Source organism: Ascaphus truei, chromosome 4, assembly GCF_040206685.1.
Source record: "Ascaphus truei isolate aAscTru1 chromosome 4, aAscTru1.hap1, whole genome shotgun sequence".
Classification (NCBI taxonomy): domain Eukaryota; kingdom Metazoa; phylum Chordata; class Amphibia; order Anura; family Ascaphidae; genus Ascaphus; species Ascaphus truei.
This window is the reverse complement of record NC_134486.1, coordinates 390,628,772-390,648,900: the sequence shown is the minus strand read 5'-3', so window position 1 is coordinate 390,648,900 and position 20,129 is coordinate 390,628,772. Positions and strand designations below refer to the sequence as shown.

The window sequence follows — 20,129 nt, the reverse complement described above, 5'->3', positions numbered from 1 at the left end:
AACATATTACACTTCATTCCATACATTCAGTCAAGATGCATTTGCATTTTTGATGCACATGAAAATCAGATACAAATCATAATAACTAACCAAGGTAAAATGAGGGAGGAGGGGATAGTAGGGGGGGATAGGAAGAGGATTGGGTTGAAGGTCTCTTCTAACTTATGTTGCCTATTCCTGTCGCTTGCGTAAGCGTCCAGCGTTTAGTCTAGCCCTCTTGTCCTAGTTGGTTTTGTGGATAATTTTGAGGCCATAGTACAGCCTTTGAGCCAGCTAACAAAAGGCTACACCCCCAGCCCGTGGACACAGCTTGGTCTGCAGCCCCAGAAGCCTAAAATTTTTTAAAGTCCATGAACCATTTGGAGACAGATGGACGCCCATGTGTGAAGATGCCTTCAGGACCATTAAGACCCATCTCCTTAATGCCCCATTACTGACATTCACTGACTCACAGAAACCCTATGACCTGCAAGTGGATGCCAGCCTAGATGCATTATACTGTAAGTAGTATTATATCAGAAACATTCTGGACAACTAAAGGCTGTGTCCTTTGTGAATCTCAGTCTCTCCACATTGTAAAAAAATTACCCATTCTACAAACTCAAGTTCCTGGCCCTAAAATGTGTGGTAGTTGACAAACGAAATGATTTACCTCCATGGAGCATCGTTTCTGGTCCACACTGACAACAACAAGCTCATGTATATATTCAAGTTGGACACCACTGGCTACTGTTGGTTAGCTGCATTAGCCATGTACAATTTTAGGTTGAAATAAAGGCAAGTAAAACAGAATATCAATGTGGATGTCTTATCTCTAATTCATCAGGACCCCCAGAGACCACACAGCAAGTGGGAAGAAATCACAGCAACAGAGTGTAAACAATTAAGGCCCCCAGAATAGTGACTTCAGCGAACGTTGAACGAGTGATCGACAGCCTGGGCTTACCCCACATCACTATACCTTACAAATATAGTTATCAATCTGAATTGGCTATGACCAGACTGCCCAGGTTGAATTAAAAAGACATTAAGGAAGCACAACGGTTGTATTCTGAGAAAGAAATGTAGGCATCAATAAAATAAGAATACACCTACCTCTTGCATCTGGAACGTGAACCCTGGTGTACATCTGCTAGTAAAACAATGGAATAACCTAGTGATGAAGAGTGGAAAGTTGTTCAGGGTTTTGATGAAATCCTAGCATTTATTCATGAAGCGTCTAGTACTCCCACACAAATACTATGAAGCATAATGACCATATCAATGTGTGAGTCGATAAAACACTGAGGTTAGTGCAGGATCATTTCTATTGGCCTCGTATATCCCAGGACGTTTACTAGTATTATAAGAACTGTGGCTGGTGCGTGCCAAGAAACACAGTTCTTGTAAATATAACTAGCAGTGGGACGCTAGATCTACTTTGCATGTACAGTACTATTTGTCAATGGAGCCTGACAGTAAGAACAATATTACTAGCCTTGTACTTACGGACCATTTCACTAATTATGTTCAGGCCTTCCTAACCAAGTATCAACATGCCACAACAGTTGCCAAGGTATTGTGGGACAAGTACTGTATTTTGTACACCGGGGACTACCGCGCAAAATTCATTCTAACCAAGAAAGAGACTTTGAAAGTTGCCTTATCAAAGCACTATTGACTTTATGTTGTATCTGAAAATACAGGACAGCATCCTATCACTCCAAAGGAACCTCAGGACCCTGCTGAATATGATTGAAACTTTAGATACCAGAGATAAAGGAAAATGGAGCCAATATATACACCATGGGTACCATTGTACCTGTAGTGTCTAGATTGCCATACTGCAGACAGAGCAGACCATGAGTTTTCCATAATTTGAGCCTAAAGAAAGACCAGGCACAGTACAAATAGAACCACAGGTGTACTCTTCATGGCCCTGATAGGAGATTAGGCAACCTATGCAGTTAATGTATGATTCCCTTAAGGCAGGCCTGCACAACTCCAGTCCTCGAGGGCTGCAAACAAGCCAGGTTTTCAGGATATCCCTACTTCAGCACAGATGGCTCAATTTGTGGCTTAGTATGATTGAGCCACTAATTGAACCAGCTGTGCTGAAGTTGAGATATCCTGAAAACCTGGCCTGTTTGCGGACCTTGCGGACTGAAGTTGTGCAGGCCTGCCCTAAGGTGTCTACTGATGTCACAGTGTGTGGGATACCAAGACGGGTGACCCCTATGATGTGTAACCCAGGTGAACCCAGAAAAGTGGGACCTGGTGGTGTACAAAGGCTCATTAAGTGGTAATTGTAATTATATGAGATCACCTTCTCTTGTATTGATCTTTGCATAGAGCGGAATCAATTGTTAGGTAGGAATATTGTGTAGAGTTCCGTTTTATACCCGATACCACTGTGGGGTTGATGAGGACATCAATGTTTCCAGTACAGGGAAAGAGTGTAACACCCCTTGCGTATACAGGTATTGCTGCATGCTGCCTACCGGGGATTTAGTGAGTTAATCTACTTTGCATGCCACAGAGTCAAGTGCAGGTATAATGAACTTGCTCCAAGGTAGTGACTGTGACCCTAGGGAAAAAAAAACATACCGTAATTGAGTGTTAGGAAAGGATGATGTCACAGGAGGATGGACTAGTAGAGATGCAGATAGAGATGAGTTTGTGAGAGAGCAGAGCCGCTGCAGATAGAGAGTTGAGAGGAATCGCTACCCAATAGGAGTGGAGGCGAGAGAGTAGCGTGGTAGCAGTGCCATTCCATCTCATCTCAACAAATTAGTCAGGTGTAATTCTGGATCAACACATCCCTACCTAGAAGTGAAGGTCTGTGTCAGTGAGTAGAATGCAAAGAGAGGTGTTCAGGCTCTCTTGGGGTCCTCAAATCACAGGGCCACTGATGTGGCTTATTGTGTTCCTACCTAAATATACGTATAAAGTACTGTATCACAAAAGATATGTGTCACCTTCTTTGTCTGCTTAGGGGAGGGGGATGGGGAGAGAAATGGGAGACCCTGCTCAGCAATAGACTGTGAGATAGAAACTAGAAGTGGTGCTATCAGGGATGGAGGTAAATAATTGTGAAACAGAGGAAGAATCCCTATAGATGCACTCACTACTTGTCAATCAAAATAATAAAGTTTTATTGATATTATAAAACATAAACTAATTAAAACTTGAAATAGCGCTTATCTCAGACAGCTAATAGACATAATAGCCAGGAAATTACTACCAGATGTGCCTATTAAGTAACCATACACCTGACACAGTGTTCTAGTGACGTGGCTTCTATACACTCTTTAAAGATATAATTGGAGTGTCAATCACTTAACATATACAGTGCCAGACTCACTTAAAAAGGCTGGACAACCAGTATCCCGCTGTATATAGTGTTGAGCCGATGCGTGTTGCTTGCCCACAGTATGATAGACCACTGCTGTTAGTGATTTAAATCTTATAACCACCTGCATACTACATGAGGTCTGTGGCTATCTACCGGACAGTGTATAATCCATGTAAAAGGTGTACACACATATAGACATACTGGCTGTTAACTATTGCAAGTAAATAAGGGGTTAAGTGTGTCGATGAATGTGTATACCACTTATACGCCAAGTTGGATGCCACACCATATAAAGTGTAGCAGCTGCAGGTTATCTCATATGCCTCCTAGTAGGGGAGACACCGGGCGTTCGACACACGGGAAGTCAGCTGACAAACAGCTAATGCGGCTTGAGACACACTACACACTAGAAGCACATGGCTACAGAACCCCTATCCTTGCTAGTGGGATCCATGTACAGTACGGCCCACATCTTTGTTAACTATGATCTAGGTAGCAACGAGGGCTGTACTGAGAGTGACCAGACAACTACTTGACGACTAGTCTCAATCATATCCAGGTGAGTTGCACGTCTAGGAAAATAAAAAGAGGTTACATATTGATTCATAGTTTATGATTTTTCTGTTGTAAGATTATTGGTTTATTTTTGTCCAATTTAAATATATTTATGATAACTTAATTGGTCGATAATTTGTTCTCTTGACACGGGTCCCTTCACATTTCTATAGTATTTTACATGTCGCCATAGTGTACATCTGTTCAAAACTTCTTGGTCTATTTTATTATACATTTGATTAAATATATATTTTAAACATTTCAGGAAACGTCTAATCCCGGATTGTATTTCCACAATGACAATCTAACAATGCTTGTGAGCAATTTGTTTGCTGCTGGAATGGAGACAACCTCTACCACTATTCGCTGGGGCCTTCTGTTAATGATGAAATACCCAGATATTCAAAGTAAGATTTCTCTTTGTATTTATTACAGTTTGTAGTTAATCTTTTGTATCCTATATGAATTTCATCCCTATATTTTCACATGGGTGTAGATTTAATGTATCTGATTTGAGCACAACTCTTCTTTTGAGTAAATAATTGCGACAGTAGGTTAAATGAAAAACATTTCAGTGTTTGTATATATGGGAAGAGAGCAAGAAGAAGGCAATAAGGTGCCGGTTGTAAATTAAAAAGTAATGAACGTCACTGAAGGGAAAGGGGGATCAGAGAGAGGAGAGAGTGCCAGTGGGTGCAGATGAGAGAGAATATATGTTGTAGAAATATAACGATTTTTATTATACAGTACATTGAGAGAGACAGAAAAATCCCTAATTATATGCATTCTGAATCTGTATTGTGAGTGGGATGTGATTAAAAAAAAAAAACTTTTACTTTATAACTAATAATAGAAATCAAACAACAATGAGAAAAAAAAGAAACTCCTCGTCTTCCTTTTTGTGATTTAGGAGATTGCATACCTGATTATCTAAAAAAGAGATATGTTCCCTTTCTGATATTTCATAGTGCATTCCCGTGTTTCATTCATCCTCATCCTCAAAATGTTTCCCATTCAGTTGAAAATTCATTAGATTCTACTTTGCGTCTTTTCTTGGAGAGATTACATCTAAAAATCTCTCCCTACTTAAAATCCCTTGCGTCTTGAAAGAATTTATTTTAGTTTTTTTCCTTAAATTCTGACGCATTTAGCAACATTATTTTTTATTTCTGTAACAGGGTATGTCCAGCTGTACCTGTTTCTCCCCACATAGTGTATCTGCTATAAACCCTGTTAAGATCCAGGCATTAGCAGGTTAATCTGTGGACCCTTGACCCCCTTCCTGCTTCCCCATAAAGTGAAGGAAGGTAGTGGTGCCTCATGGCCTATGTACAGCCCCTTGTAGTAGGGTACAGTCCATGAGCCCGCCCCTTCCAGAAGTTTCTAGGGGGAGTAGCTTATAGTGAGCAGTTCCTCTGAGCTCCTCAGGGAGTGAGGGGGTGGATGGAGAGTTCCTCTGAGCTCCTCAGGGAGTGAGGAGGTGGAGAGTGTCCCTTCCTGAACCCTGGATAGGGTGAAGGAGGATGAGCAAGGTGGGAGCTGTGAGTCTTCCCCATGGTGGGGTTGTGTGCTCATATTGGGCTGGCTAGCCTAATGACCACCTGGAGCAGAGCGGTAGAGAGAGAGAATGCACCGTCTAGAAGTCCTGGGACACGTGGAGTATGACAAGCTGCTAAAAGTGCTGATGAGAGATGCCTGTTATAAAAACCCTTCAAAGATACCTCTGCCTAAGGTGTCAGTTCCTGGGCTGGAGGGCGGTATGTGTGCAGTGATGGGGGCTGACGCCTACACTTTGTGGGATCCATCACTGCTGGAGGCGCTGACACCATTGTGAAGAACCCAGAGTCCTGTGCGAGCCAGTCCTGTCATGTCTCATAACATCAAGCAGACCTCTCAGACCTCCTGCGAACCAACAGGTAGAGCACCACAGCAGTGAGGTAATGCGCCCACTTCCACACACTGGTCCCTAAGTGAGGTTAGGGTGGGGGGGGGGGGGGGACACGTGTTACATTTCAATTACAGATTCACAAAGTCAGCGTGTTTTTCATAGCGCCACTTCCAGAAAACTTTTATCAAGTTCATATTTTTATTTTAAGTCTTTTGCTCTCATGCTCAACTAAATTTCATCAAATCCCTAAAAAATTGCATTTGGATTTGTTCCCAAGATCTAATAAATTGCTCATCTGAGATTTAATGGGAAGGTATAAAGATGAATCCTTAAATGTATGGGTACAAGTCCCAATTTCACATAGTTCTTCAGACTCCAGATTACACACCACAATCTATTTACCTGCCTCTATTATTTTCCAGGTTCAAAAAGTTGTTTTTATTATCTTTGGGAGGTGATCTTTTGAGATTATTCCCATCCAGGTAAATCATATATGGAGCTTTGTTTTGCCACAAGTTAAAATCTGGTCTTGTTGATAGAAAACCTGCTATAAGTAATATTTGGTGATCTGAGTACAAGAACGGAATGCTAACGTTCCTCTGTCAGTGGTTTTCAACCGGGGTTCCGCGGCCACCATGGGGAAGAGCTGTGCCAACTCTCCCATGCTGTCCCAGGCCTGGCAGCGGCACCCCCACACAAGTGACCCAGTGGCTCCAGAGCTAAGCAACAGCAGCTGCCCGGTCACTGCTATACTTCATCTCCCTGCCTGTTCCTGTCCGTGCCACTGATAAGAGGGAGAGAGAGATTTTGAGAGGGTGGGTGTCCGAGAGGGTGGGTGTGTTGAGAGGGAAGGTGTAAGTGGGGAGTGTGTGCATGTCCAAGTGGGGGAGAGTGTGCAAGTGGGAGAGAGTATGTGTGTGTGTGTGTGTGTATACGTGGGAGTATGTGGAGTGGGAGTGGGAGTGTGTGTAAGTTGGAGTGTGTGTGTGTGTAAGTGGGAAAGTGTGTGTAAGTGGGAGAGTGTGCACGTGCAAGTGGGGGAGTGCACGTGTAAGAGGGGGAGTGTGCGCGTGCAAGTGGGAGAGACTAGGCGCAAGCGGGAGAGAGTGCACGTGTGCAAGAAGGAGAGAGTGCGCGCGTGCGCAAGCGGGAGAGTGCACACGCATCCAAGCGGAAGAATGTGTGTGCGCGCAAGCGGGAAAGTGTCTGCGCACGCAAGTGGGAGACTGTGCGCGCGCAAGCGGGAGAATGCTCGCACCCAAGCGGGAAAGTGCATGTGCGCAAGCAGGAGAGTGTGCGCGCAAGCTGAAGAATGTTTGCGCGCGCGCTCAAGCGGGAGAGTGTGTGCACGCGCACCAGCGGGAGACTGTGCGCGCGCAAGTGGGAGAGTGCGCGCGCACGCGTTTGTTTGTTTAAGTGGGAGAGTGTGTGAGTGCACGCAAGGGGGGGATGGAGCATAAGGGGCGAGAGAGATGGGGGGGGCAAAGGGTTCGGTTTCCCCAGAATTTCAATATCGAATTCCGGGGTTACCCCCAAAAAAAGTTGAAAACCACTACTCTAAGTTCAAGATAACACAGAGATAAACTCACTCAACCTAAATAAAGTTGCAGATTTTGTGTGCTATGGAAAATAAAGTAGTAGATGTTTACATTTTAGCCATTTGTACTGTATGGTTGAACTGGAGGAATGTATCTAAAAAAATTATACTAATGGTCTTAAAATGTACTAGAACAGCGGTGCGAAAACTGGGGGGCGTGGCAGTTATATTTAAATTAAATGCCAGGAGACCGCACGAGGTCTCTATAACTCACTTGCCTTCCCGCGATGTGTCGTCCTGGTAACCTGGTGTCAAATTACACCGCAGGTTCACGTGACATCACCATGGCGACATGACATCACATGACCCCGCGCGTCATTTGATGCCGGGGTCGAAGGGGGGGCACAAGGCGCAGAGGAGAGCAGACAGGGGTGCACATGGGGAAAAGTTTGTGCACCACTGTACTAGAACAACAGAGCTCTATAGCTTTGGGATATATATCTACAGTATATCTATCTATATCTATATCTATATCTATATCTATATCTATCTAGATATTTATATATATATCTATATATATATATATAGATATATATATATACATATATATATATATATATGAGCAAACAAACAGAAAAAAGCAGCGCCCCAAAGGGCATATATAGCAATGAAAAAATATATATATATAATAAAATATAGATTAGTATCAGTGCCTGCGTGTCAGTAGTGATGTAATGTGATTAGTAAACATATATTCATAAATACTTAAACAACGCATTCTATAATGTGCAAAAAGTGAATAAACATAATATAAAATATTATAAAAAAATATATATATTATATTATTAACAAAAAATGTTAACCATAAAATATATAGAAAATAGTAGAAAAAATATATAGAAAAAGAAGTGGATAACCAGTCCTTTAAAGTTGAAGTCCATCAAAGATGTTAGGCTTGAATACAGGGGGTCTCCGGCTGCTCTCAAAGGATGAACCACATCCTATGAAATCTGTAGAGGAGAGAGAAGAGAGAGCGCACGCCCCATAGTGTGTAACTGTATATTTAATAAAGGAAATGGAGGGGGGAGGGGGGGGGAAAGGAATCGCACTCACAAGGATAAAAAGGTTAAAAGCGTGTCGTGAATAAATCACCACCATCCGGCTCTTGCTTGTCTTTACTTGTCTTTTGATGTTGCTGTCAGGATACAAACGATCTCTGGTCATCAAGATGTTAAATCAAGCGTGGAGCAAGGGAACCGGCAATAAATGGAGTCCTCTGAAGATCTCTCAGCTGCGTGGCCTGTGACTGTTGCACACACGAACCGGCCTGTTCATGCGCAACGTGATGACGCAATGTCCGTGACGCGATGCGTGATGACGCTCCCTGACGCGTTTCGTCACTCTCGGGCGACTTTATCAAAGGGTAGTAGGGAAGGGGCTGAACTCATGCATTATTTATACAGGAAATTGTCCTGACAGCCCGCAAAACACAGCTGAACGAGATGGCTAAAAACGAGATGGCTAAAACGAAGGCTAATCAACAATAAAAGACTACATTACAAAACAAATATAAGTACACAAAATAAATATTAGATAAATTTCATATTGACATAAATATCAAGACATATACTATTACTAAATAACATAAGTAATAATTCTGATTGTAAAACAAGGAGATGAATGGAGAGGTAGATGGATCAATTGTATCTAATCTAATGTTAGAATAAATTCACTAGATTTAACCCATTTCAAGTCTGGTTTCATCTGTATATATATATATATGATTAACTTAATTATTCAAAAAGGGGGAGATAGTAGTTAGTGTGGATGTATTATAAAAGTGCCTATTATTTATAATATATTAATGTGTTAAATATATAGTGTACTAAATGTGAAGTGTAATATATAAATGTATATATTAATAAAATATTTATTCCATTCTTGAGTAATATCTAATTATAATTGTGATGTACTAAATGATACATATTGACATCATAGTATTAAATCTGTGGAGTGGTAAGAGACATGTGAATGTGTGTGAATATAGAGAAAAGAGAAAATAAAAATAAAAATATATTATAAGTGAAAAATGTATAAAAAATATATATAAAGAATATATATATATATAATATATATATATATATATATATATATATATATATATATATATATAACAAACAACAGGGAGATAAGCTGCGCCTCTAAGGAACATGTACAATAAAAATATATGTGCTATAACCATATGATGTAAAGGTCTTAATTACATAAGCAATACATATATACACATATAATAATAATGCGGACCTATAATGATATCAGGCCCACACAAACATGAACAATAAAATAATATAAAAAGCAAAAAAGGATAAACCAGTCCTCAAATAGTCCAATGAAAAGTATAGGTGCTGGTATGCAGGGTCTCCGGCAGCTCTCAGTATGGACCAACCATGTCCACAAGGTATCTAAAAAGAAAAAAAGACCTTTGGATTCACCAATTGGGCACCCTTAATCCTGGGGGACTGAATGAGTGTTTAGACGTTAGTACTCTAGTCTGATCATTCCTTGGATGTCTCTTCCTGTTCTCTTCCTCTGCTTCTCATTCCATCCTTTGTCTGCATCTCCTCCTGAGATTCACCCCCCTCCCTCGCCCTAACCCCCCCTTCCCCCCCCCCCCTCCCCTATCCCATACCTCCCCCCGTCTGGACAATGGATATATTTATGAATATTTTTATTTGCACATTTATGTGGTCCAATTAAAAATAGGATCATTATAGGGTTCAACAGATGATAATAGGTAATATTTTCTAATATTAATTTTCACATACACTTTTATAATTATCGTATAGCACTTATATTATATTTAATATTCATTTAAATAGGCACTCACTTCATTATGGCCATTTAGGGCCTGGATAGTAAATAATGGGGAACGATACTTATACACTTCTGTCCCTATTACTTTAAAAACTAAAAAATTAAAAAAATTTAAAAAAATTAAAAATTAAAAAATTAATAATATATAATTAATTCTAACGAGCACTCACATATCAGTTCCCCGGGACCGGGCCTTGTTTGTGGCATACAGACTCCAGACTGATGGTTTATAAAACGATTAGTATTTTCCTATCAGGATCATATGACTTATTGTATATATTCAAATCATTCACACACCCATTAGAGGCAAAATTTGCACTTGATTGTGTATGATTGAGAATGTATATATTATTGCATTTTCTATTTATGGTATATGATATCTTGTGATCCTTTGTTTTGCAGTAACCATATATAGTATTAGCCTATATGTAGGTCATCCCTCTCTACATATTAGGTGAAGTTAAGTATTATTTACTGATGCACCTTATGGACTATCATAATAGAATCCATACATACATTAATATATATTCATTTGAGAGGTTGTGATTTACATGTAGGCTGAATGTTTCCCTCTGGTTTTATCCCTTTAGGACTTTTGTCTTGATGAATTTGGCCTTGATGAACTATGTTATGCCAGTCTATGTGTAATATAAATCTAATATACATTTATGGATTTTTTATATAATGTTTTTATTAATGAGCTTGTATGTATATGTTTTGTATACTATGTGTCATCTATCCAAAATGCAATACGATGTAGACTGGTATTTAGAGTTAAATCTTGCTTTCTCCTCCGATCCTTTTAGGGTTAATTACCTGTATTTTATGTAAGTATAAGCGTGTATATATGTGTGTAGCAGCACGAAAAACGAATGCAGCTGAGTAGGGGAGGAGATTTCCTTTAATTACCACTCTGAGGTTGTATATATAATACCGGACCTCCCCCTCTTATGACATCCCTTTGAGAAAGTTAGCCGTGACTGACGAAACGCGTCAGGGAGCGTCGTGACGTCAGACGCAGAGACATTGGAGTCCACACTAAGCGCTGGAGCGTATTGATCCAGGCACGAGTGCTAGAGGCAGCATTATACGGGACCTCTTTCTTGGACATTTTCATAGCCTACCTGCTTTGTGAATCTGCTGGGACGGTGCTCCATTACCAACGGAGCCTGGGACGGCCCCTGAAGCCTGCAGTTTGACCGGATGGTGCTACCAGCCCTGGAATCTGCAGTGACGTTGCCCCTTACCAACGGAGCTTAGGAGTGCCCCAAGAGACTCAGCTAAACCGGATGGTGGTGATTATGTATATCACATATGCTTGATTTTAATGCATTTTTTGTAAGTGCGTTTTTTACCCCCTTCTCTCCCCCTCCCCCCTTCATTAAAACTTTTATACGCTATGGGCGTGCGCTCTCTCCTCTTTTTTTCTTTATATATATATATATATATATATATATAAATGTGGGGACTCTTATATGCAATTTTTTGAATATACATACAATTTTATATGTGTATATGAAAAAGAGGGGATATACTTGGTCCTGTGGATTAATAAATCAACTCAGTATATAACATATGATGACTGTATATGATTCTAGTTTATAGGCTGTATCGAGTGCCAGTGACCAAGTTCAGGAAAAGGGTCTAGGAGAGACCAGGACAAATGGATGACAGAGGGCTACGGAGGAATTCCAAGAACAGGGAGGGCTCCCCCTATTGTCGAAGGGGTTCAGACCAGTGTGCTTACATCAAGACATTCATTTAGTCCACCAGGGCTCAGGGTACCCAACTGGTGGATCCAAAATGTTTCCCGTCTACAGAGAGTCTTGAATCTATCGCCTCCTAGAACACTAGGAGAAATGCTCTCAAGTCCCATGATAGTCATGGACTTGGGATCTTGATTATGTCTGGATTTAAAGTGTCTTGAAATACTGTGTGTATTTAATCCTTTTAAGACATTTCTCCTATGCTCCAGGAAGCGGGTACCCAAGGATCTAGTGGTGCGACCAACATATTGTTGGCCGCAACCACACTGAATGAGATAAATTATGTATGTGCTTAGACAGTTAATATGACTTGTAATAAGATGTGTAGTCCCTCTGATAGCTGAAGAAAACTGTGATTTATTTGAAATGTGTCTGCATGTAATGCATCGACTACGTCCGCATTTATGATTCCCCACAGGGCCCTTACTGGAAAATGTAGAAGTTTGAACTTTCTTGAGTTTGGAGGGGGCCAGAATACTTTTAATGTTCCTGGCTTTCCTATATACTATTGAGGCTTTTTCTGACAGGAGAGACCCCAGATGGGGATCACACTTTAAAATGCTCCAGTGATCATTGAGGATTTTATCGATAGATCTAGAGGATTGATTGTATGTAGTAATGAACCTAACAGTAGATGAATCTCTCTTAAATGATTCTCTTGGAGCATTATAACTTGGGGAAAAGTTTGTGCACCACTGTACTAGAACAACAGAGCTCTATAGCTTTGGGATATATATCTATATCTATCTATATCTATATCTATATCTATATCTATCTAGATATTTATATATATATCTATATATATATAGATACATATATATATATATATATATATATATATATATATATATGTATCTATATATATATGTGTCTATATATATATATATATGTACTGTATATGTAGGAAAAGAGCGCAAGAATACAGAACATACAGTACGGATGTCGTACAAGATACAAAGAGTTTATTGCAATATGACACAAATATAACACTGCACAATATAAACAAGAATCAAATCTTATCTGCTTAGAGCGCTGGGGTCCTTGTGGAATGGTGTGTCCTCCCAGAAACAAATACAGCTTGCTGCACTGCCTGCATACTGTAGCTACTGCATGGATCCTCACTCAGGACAAACTAGGATCCCATGCATTAAGCAACACTCATTTGCTTCTTCAGGGATGTTGGGTCTATGCAATTGCTGCCTTTTTTAAAGTGAATCCTGATAATTGATTGGTTACACCTGAACCACTACTTAAACCAATACTTGAAACAGACACTCTATTTAAGCTCTATTCGTAATCTAAAATACATATTTTAATACAATCAAAATACAATAGTCTTTTTTGATAGATTTGAGATTCTTATCTCTCCTAAAAATCCCTTTTGGTCTGTTCGACAATATTCTTCCTAGGATCGGGTCCTGTTATAATATATTCCAGTGTTTTTTCAGAATCTTTGAAACCTCTGGGGCTTTCCTATTGTACCTAGTAATAAAATTCACCTCCCATTCTTTCTTCCTCCTTTTTATTTTTCTCCTAGACCAATTAGGTGGAAGTATTTTTGCTCAACAGACTCACTCTATTCATCTGTTTGGATTTGTTCAAAACTATCTCTTCCGTTTTGTTGTCATAGTTTTTATTGATGAATCTTTTCTCTAATTCCATAGCTTGAATCTCAAAGTCTTCATTTCTTGAACAATTTCTACAGATCCTTTGAAATTGTCCATAGGGTACATTTTTTATCCAATTAGGATGGAGATTAATTGTAGCTTCCAGGAGCCCGTTACACTCAACTGGCTTCCTGTAAATTCTCGTATGTATCCTTCCATCTTTAATGAAAATACAAAGTTCTAAAAACTCTATTTCCTTTCGGTCCCACTTATGGGTGAACTTCAGTCCCATGTTGTTGACTCCAAGGGACTTTAAGAAGTTTTTAGGCATGTCAATGTCTCCCGTCCAAGTGAGGATTATATCATCTATAAACCTCTTCCATATTTTATTCTTAGCGAACTTGAAGGGAAAGAGGGGGGGGAAGGGAAGGTAAGTAAACCAGGTAAGTATCCGCACTGGTATACAGATATAGGGACCGTTACTAACACCTGTGGTAGGGCAATCCAGATAGATAAATCACTGCTGTATTCCCTAGGAGGTGCTACTATACAGAGGCACCATAACAGTAATAAAGAGCTAACACACACTCAATTTACTGTGCCCTAAAGCAGATACCCTGGGGGGGGGGTCTGCTCAATTCAGACAAACAGATAACAGATGCTCCCGTGGGTAGAAAAAATAGTAGTACACACGTAGTGTCTACTTACACTTCGAACCAATAAAAACAACATGAGGAGCTGGTAGAATAAAAAATGACAATATACTGTGCCCTAAAGCATTTATATAGTATTTCTTTTTATTTTTAATGTTTTTCATTTCCCATTGACAGATAATGTATAAATCTGTGTCAGTTTAGGGTACAGATAAATACAGTGACAGCCAATGCATTTTTTATCAAATGCTTTTTTTTCTATTGATTTGTTGTTTTTTCTTTTTCTGTTTATTGTTTGGCTTAAATTGTTTGTAATTTGGATGGCTTGTTTTTATTTCATTTTCCGATAGTTTAGCGTTTTTAATTAACTATTTATTTTGTTGGCTCATGGTTTGAATCGATGTGTTGGCTAATAGTTTTATTAATGAATTGATTTCTTGGCTAGTGCTTTAATGTATTGAATTGCTTGTTTGGCTAGTGGTTTTATTTCTTAAATAGTTTGCTTGGCTAGGTGCTTATTGAATTGTATTCTTGTTTTGGAATAACAGGTTTTTTATTATTGCTGTTTTGGGGATAGATAAATCCAATCATCATTCAGCAGGACTTTGCCCACAGGACTCATCATTTGTAATATTTTAGTTGTTCCATTTATATTATTGAATGTTTTCATCCTGAATTTTTTCACTTTTTATTAAATACCTGTCCTACTGTTTGTAGCATGCGCTTCTGTTTTTTGTTTTTGATATACAGTACAGTACATACATACATACGCTGTGTGTGTATATACATACATATAAACATTAACATACTATTTGATATATTATTATATAATTTAATTTCACTTATATTATTAATATATATTGTTTTAGCACATATATATATATATATATATATATATATATATATATATGTATATATATATATATATATATATATATATATATATATGATTATATTATTATATTATTATATAATTTATTTTATATATTATTATATAATTTAATTTCACTTATATTATTAATATATATTGTTTTAGCACATATATATATATATATATATATATATATATATATATATATATGTGCTAAAACAATATATATTAATAATATAAGTGAAATTAAATTATATAATAATATATCAAATAGTATGTTAATGTTTATATGTATGTATATGTATATATATATATACACAAATGTAAATACAACTGTATGCTCATCTGCATGTCTTAGGCAGGTCTGCAACCCCGCCTTTCCCCATTATCACCCAGCACACAGCACTTCCACTGCAGCAAGGGATTCTGGGAAATGACATGCAAATGATGATATACCATATATAGTATTATATATATATATATATATATATATATATATATATATATATACACACTAAACCAATATATATTAATAATATATGTGAAATAAGATTATATAATAATATATCAAATAGTATGTTAATGTGTGGAAGTGATAAAACACACACCAAAAAAGATAACCAATATCTATTAATAAAAAATGAATTAATTAAATGTTCAAACCAGTCCTAAAGTGAAATGCTGTGAATGATGTGTATGGAAGTCCAGAATAGATTTTGTTGATTTTATGGAGCTCCAATGCAGCTTCTAAAGTGATTTAGCCAAATCACAAAGGAAAACCAAAAAAGAGAGAGAGGAAAAAAAAGTGCAAGTTCCATAGCGTCACTTAGTAAATCAATTTAATATAATTAAAAAGTCACAAGGACCTGCACTCACAAAGGGAAGTATTTCAACTTGCATGTCAGAGTATTATTCTACGGCATCAGACATCCCGCCCTGGAATTTATGGAGATCGGCACCGGCACACCAAACCGACCATCGACATCAGTAGAAGATAAACTCCAGGGGGAGCAAACCAGGCAAAATGTGAATAGTCTATTTAAGGGATGTCCACAGAAAATGTAAACCTGCCAATTGTCCTCTTACTGAGCCGTGATCAATCCTGCCTCTCACAATGATCTCTACTTCCACATCAGCTGGTACGCGGACGCCTGCGCATTTCTCAACCCATTTAGTCACGTGCGTGACTTCATCAGAGCCTTGATTGGATTATATGAAGTTTCCCAATGTTTCTAGGCAACAGGATACACAGATTAAACAATCAACTGGTAACATGTGAAAACCTGTATATATAGACTGGATGCAATATAATAAAAAATATACAACAATACTCATATACTGTATAAATCTAAATTACAATGGAGCCACATAATATTAGAATATATATACATACACGACAGGCATAAAATTATAGGGCTCAATTTTAAAATAGATTAAGAGCAAAATGTGACACTGTGTGCTCTTTTTCATGTCCTTTCCCAGAATTCCTGGCTGTAGTGGAAGCACTGTATGCTAAGAGATAAAGGTGAAATACAGGGTTGCAGACTTGTCTGAGACATGTGAATGTGCTCACACGTTGTATTTTTATTTACTGTTCTGTACATTGAATGGTGGATTTTTGTATTACTTTTTTTTACCCCCAATAACTTATTTAATGTGTTGTTGAAACCGCTTCTTGCTTCACATTGCAAAGCCAGTATACCCATCCTCACACTGATGAGACAGAGAATGTTGAAACTGGTTTCTGTGAGTAGGTTTACTGGTTATGCACGTCTTTATCCCAGTCTGTGCTGAAAAGGCTGTGTAATGCAGCAGGCATATGCTTATAGAAGTCAATATTAAAAGCATACTGTATGTTATTTCTCAGACCTGTCTGAGACAAGTGAATCACTAAAACTGATGTATACACAAATATAAGTTGATACATATTTTTTTCTTCGCCGGAGTGCTAAACCATCTGTTTTTGTGCACTAAACTAAAGTTGCGTCCATACTCCCTGTGACCGCGCTTGCGAACAAAAAGCCATACCTCTCTGAGACAGGGCCTTAGAGAGCGCGACTGCACATGCGATTCTCGGGCAGACAAACAATTTTCATTTGGACGCGCGACAGCCGATTCAGCCAATGAGGGCAAACTGTTCACGTGATGTCACGGCCATGCCTCCGCCACACCTCCCCATCGCTGTGGATCACAAGCCACAGATCACTTGGCTGACAGGCGCACGTGACGCCATGCGCTCCATCGCACCGACTATATCCGCAGCCTAAGACTACAGTAAACCTGTATTTTTCCATTCCAATATGTTATATGGTATTACTGTAATATGTTTTCCACCCTTTATTGCTGACAGAGAATGTCCAAAATGAAATACAAAAAGTGATTGGTTCGGCCCAGCCTCAGACAGAGCACCGAAAAGAAATGCCTTACACAGATGCAGTGATTCATGAAATTCAAAGATTTTCTAACATTGTACCAACAAATCTTCCACACGAGACTGCTGAGGATGTCACTTTCAGAGGGTATTTTCTCCCAAAAGTGAGTTTAACAACTTTTTTCCCCCCTTTATATGCTTAGAGATCAACTGATTTGTGAGCAGTTTTTAATTGTGCTGCCTTACAGTATATTTGCTGTATTTATACTCAACACATAAACAGTCCAAGTATATGAGAAACCAAGGTCTTCGAAAATGAATGGTCCTTTGGTCAAAGAACATTGTAATAATGACACAAGGTGATATTTGTGGCCCTTTGTCAGATGAAAGATACAGCGGAAAGGTTTAAACATTACATCCTTGTGGGAATGTCAGACACATTTCTTGTAGAAATATTTAATCTTGCTATTGTCAAACATTGTCATATAATGGGACGTTCAGATTTTGAATGCTGAGAGTTTCTGCCTTCCTTTATCCCAGAGTTCTGCTCACATGCATGTTAATTTGTTCATTTTTAGGGAACTTATATTATCCCGCTGCTGGCCTCTGTTCTGCAAGACAAGGCTCACTTTGAAAAACCAGAAGAATTCTACCCTCAACATTTCCTTGACGCAGAAGGAAATTTCCTGAGAAAAGAAGCATTCATGCCTTTTTCAGCAGGTATTATAAGTACTATTATACTGTAACTACAACGGATACAATGGATTTGTCTTACACTGTACTTTGAAATTCAGTATAGTAAATGGCAAATCACTATAACGTAGGTTACAAATAAAACACCTGAATCATTTAAGTAGCTCCATATATATTCACACAAGTTCTCAAGCCTGTTATCGCCTCTCTAGTACTGCTTTCACAGGTTCTAATACCAAAGCTACACAGTTGGTATCAAATTTTGTTCCGAGGTTCTGAACTATCACAATCCTCTAGGTGATGGAATAGGGCAGCTATGGGACTTTCCAACACACAGAGAGTTAATCTCCCTTGAGAAGCCAGCAGCAGCTTCTGGCTAATTGAGCTGGCTGAACTCCTGATTGCTCATTGAGTTTTATAAGTCAGGAAGTGGCTATACACAATGAAAGAGAGACTACTGTTCCAAAACAAGGGGGATAGAGAAGAGTTCTCCCCAGCAAGGAAAACTGGCATAGTCCACTAGGCCTGCTGGTCACAAAGACTGCTGGGATTGCCTGTGTTGTTAATCCCAGGAAGGAAGGACGCGAGACCATGCTGAAGCCGGGATGTCCTCTCCTTTACATTGGACTTACAGAGGAGAGATTCTCTGAGCTCTCGTAGGGCTGATCTCCCCTAGGAAGGAAAGCCACAAGGCCACGCTGAAGCGGGGATGTCTGCTCCAAATCCTGGAGTAACAGATAAGCGAAACACTTTATTGCTGTGTTCGGAGACTATATATGTTCAGCTATAACGGTGCGCTGCCTTTTTCTGCTTTTTCTACATCATTAGATCAAACTGCTTTTATCATTTTAGTACCATGTGAGTGCATTTTAACATTTTACTTACGATTATAAAGTGTCAAATCAGTCTGCACTATGTTCGGTCCTTTATTTACCCTATGAAGGTTCCATTCGTGTGTATTTTCTGATTACTGGGTCCTGAGGCTATGGTTTGGAAATCCTTTAAAAATAAGCCTTTATGTGTATTGAAACTAACTGAAAATTGTGAGTACAATCCATTTGGGGATTGGAAAGATTCAACACCACAATATTGGAAGCAGATATATGTTTTCTCTTTCATGATTGTGCTCCCCTTCAACATGGAAATGAAAGAGTGCTTACAGGATACACAGGGAAATATATGAAGAATTGAGGAAATAGTGCCTCCAAGAGGTCAAGGTGAAGAATACGCCAGGAAAGAAAAATGGCATGCTTAATGTGTTTTCTGTGTAATATGCCTGTTCACACAAAACAGTGCCCTTCGAGGAAGGAGCGTCCCTGTGTGGCCCCGCAAAAGGAACCGCCAATGTGTTTATGGTGTAAAGAGCCTGGTCACACTAAAACACTGCCCCTTCAGGCCATATGATGACGATGAGGAGGAGGAAGACTCATGTGGGGCTCCAAGAAAAGGACAGCTTCAGCAGCAAGAGAAATATTTTTTCTAGTGAGCCAAGCAACATGCTGTGGTCACAAGGAAAATGCAGAAGTTTTCTTTAGAAAGTGCACATTCATTACCACTTATGAGAAAGAGAGGGAATGTGTGCCCAGTACTGCCGATGTATCAGAATCTACACCAGTAAAGAAAAAGAAAAAGGCTGGTATGTTGCTTACACAGGAAGATATAGAAAATGTTAAAGATGGCCCTGTGATGTCAGAAGGGAACCCCAGTGAAAATGCTCTGCAACCTACCAGACGTTAGTTGGATCTTGTCCATGAACAATTAAATAAAGAGCTCGAAGCCTCCCAGACAGATACACATCGTCCAGTACAGAGCTGGATCTCGCACCCCATGAGGTCTACGCTCACAGCACAGAGGTCTGTGAATTAAAGGATGCAGAGGAAGAGATCCTGATTCGTTTAGAGGCGGTAAAAAGAGCAAATACAAGTCTGAGACAGAAAAATTCAGACTTGACTGAACAGGTCACTGAAGGAAACAAGAAGC

The 20,129-nt window shown here is 39.1% G+C and overlaps 1 pseudogene; it reads left to right on the top strand.

Annotated features, from left to right (window-relative positions):
- LOC142493873 (cytochrome P450 2K1-like) overlaps window positions 1-20,129 on the top strand; it is a 104,935-nt pseudogene that overhangs the window by 73,281 nt on the left and 11,525 nt on the right.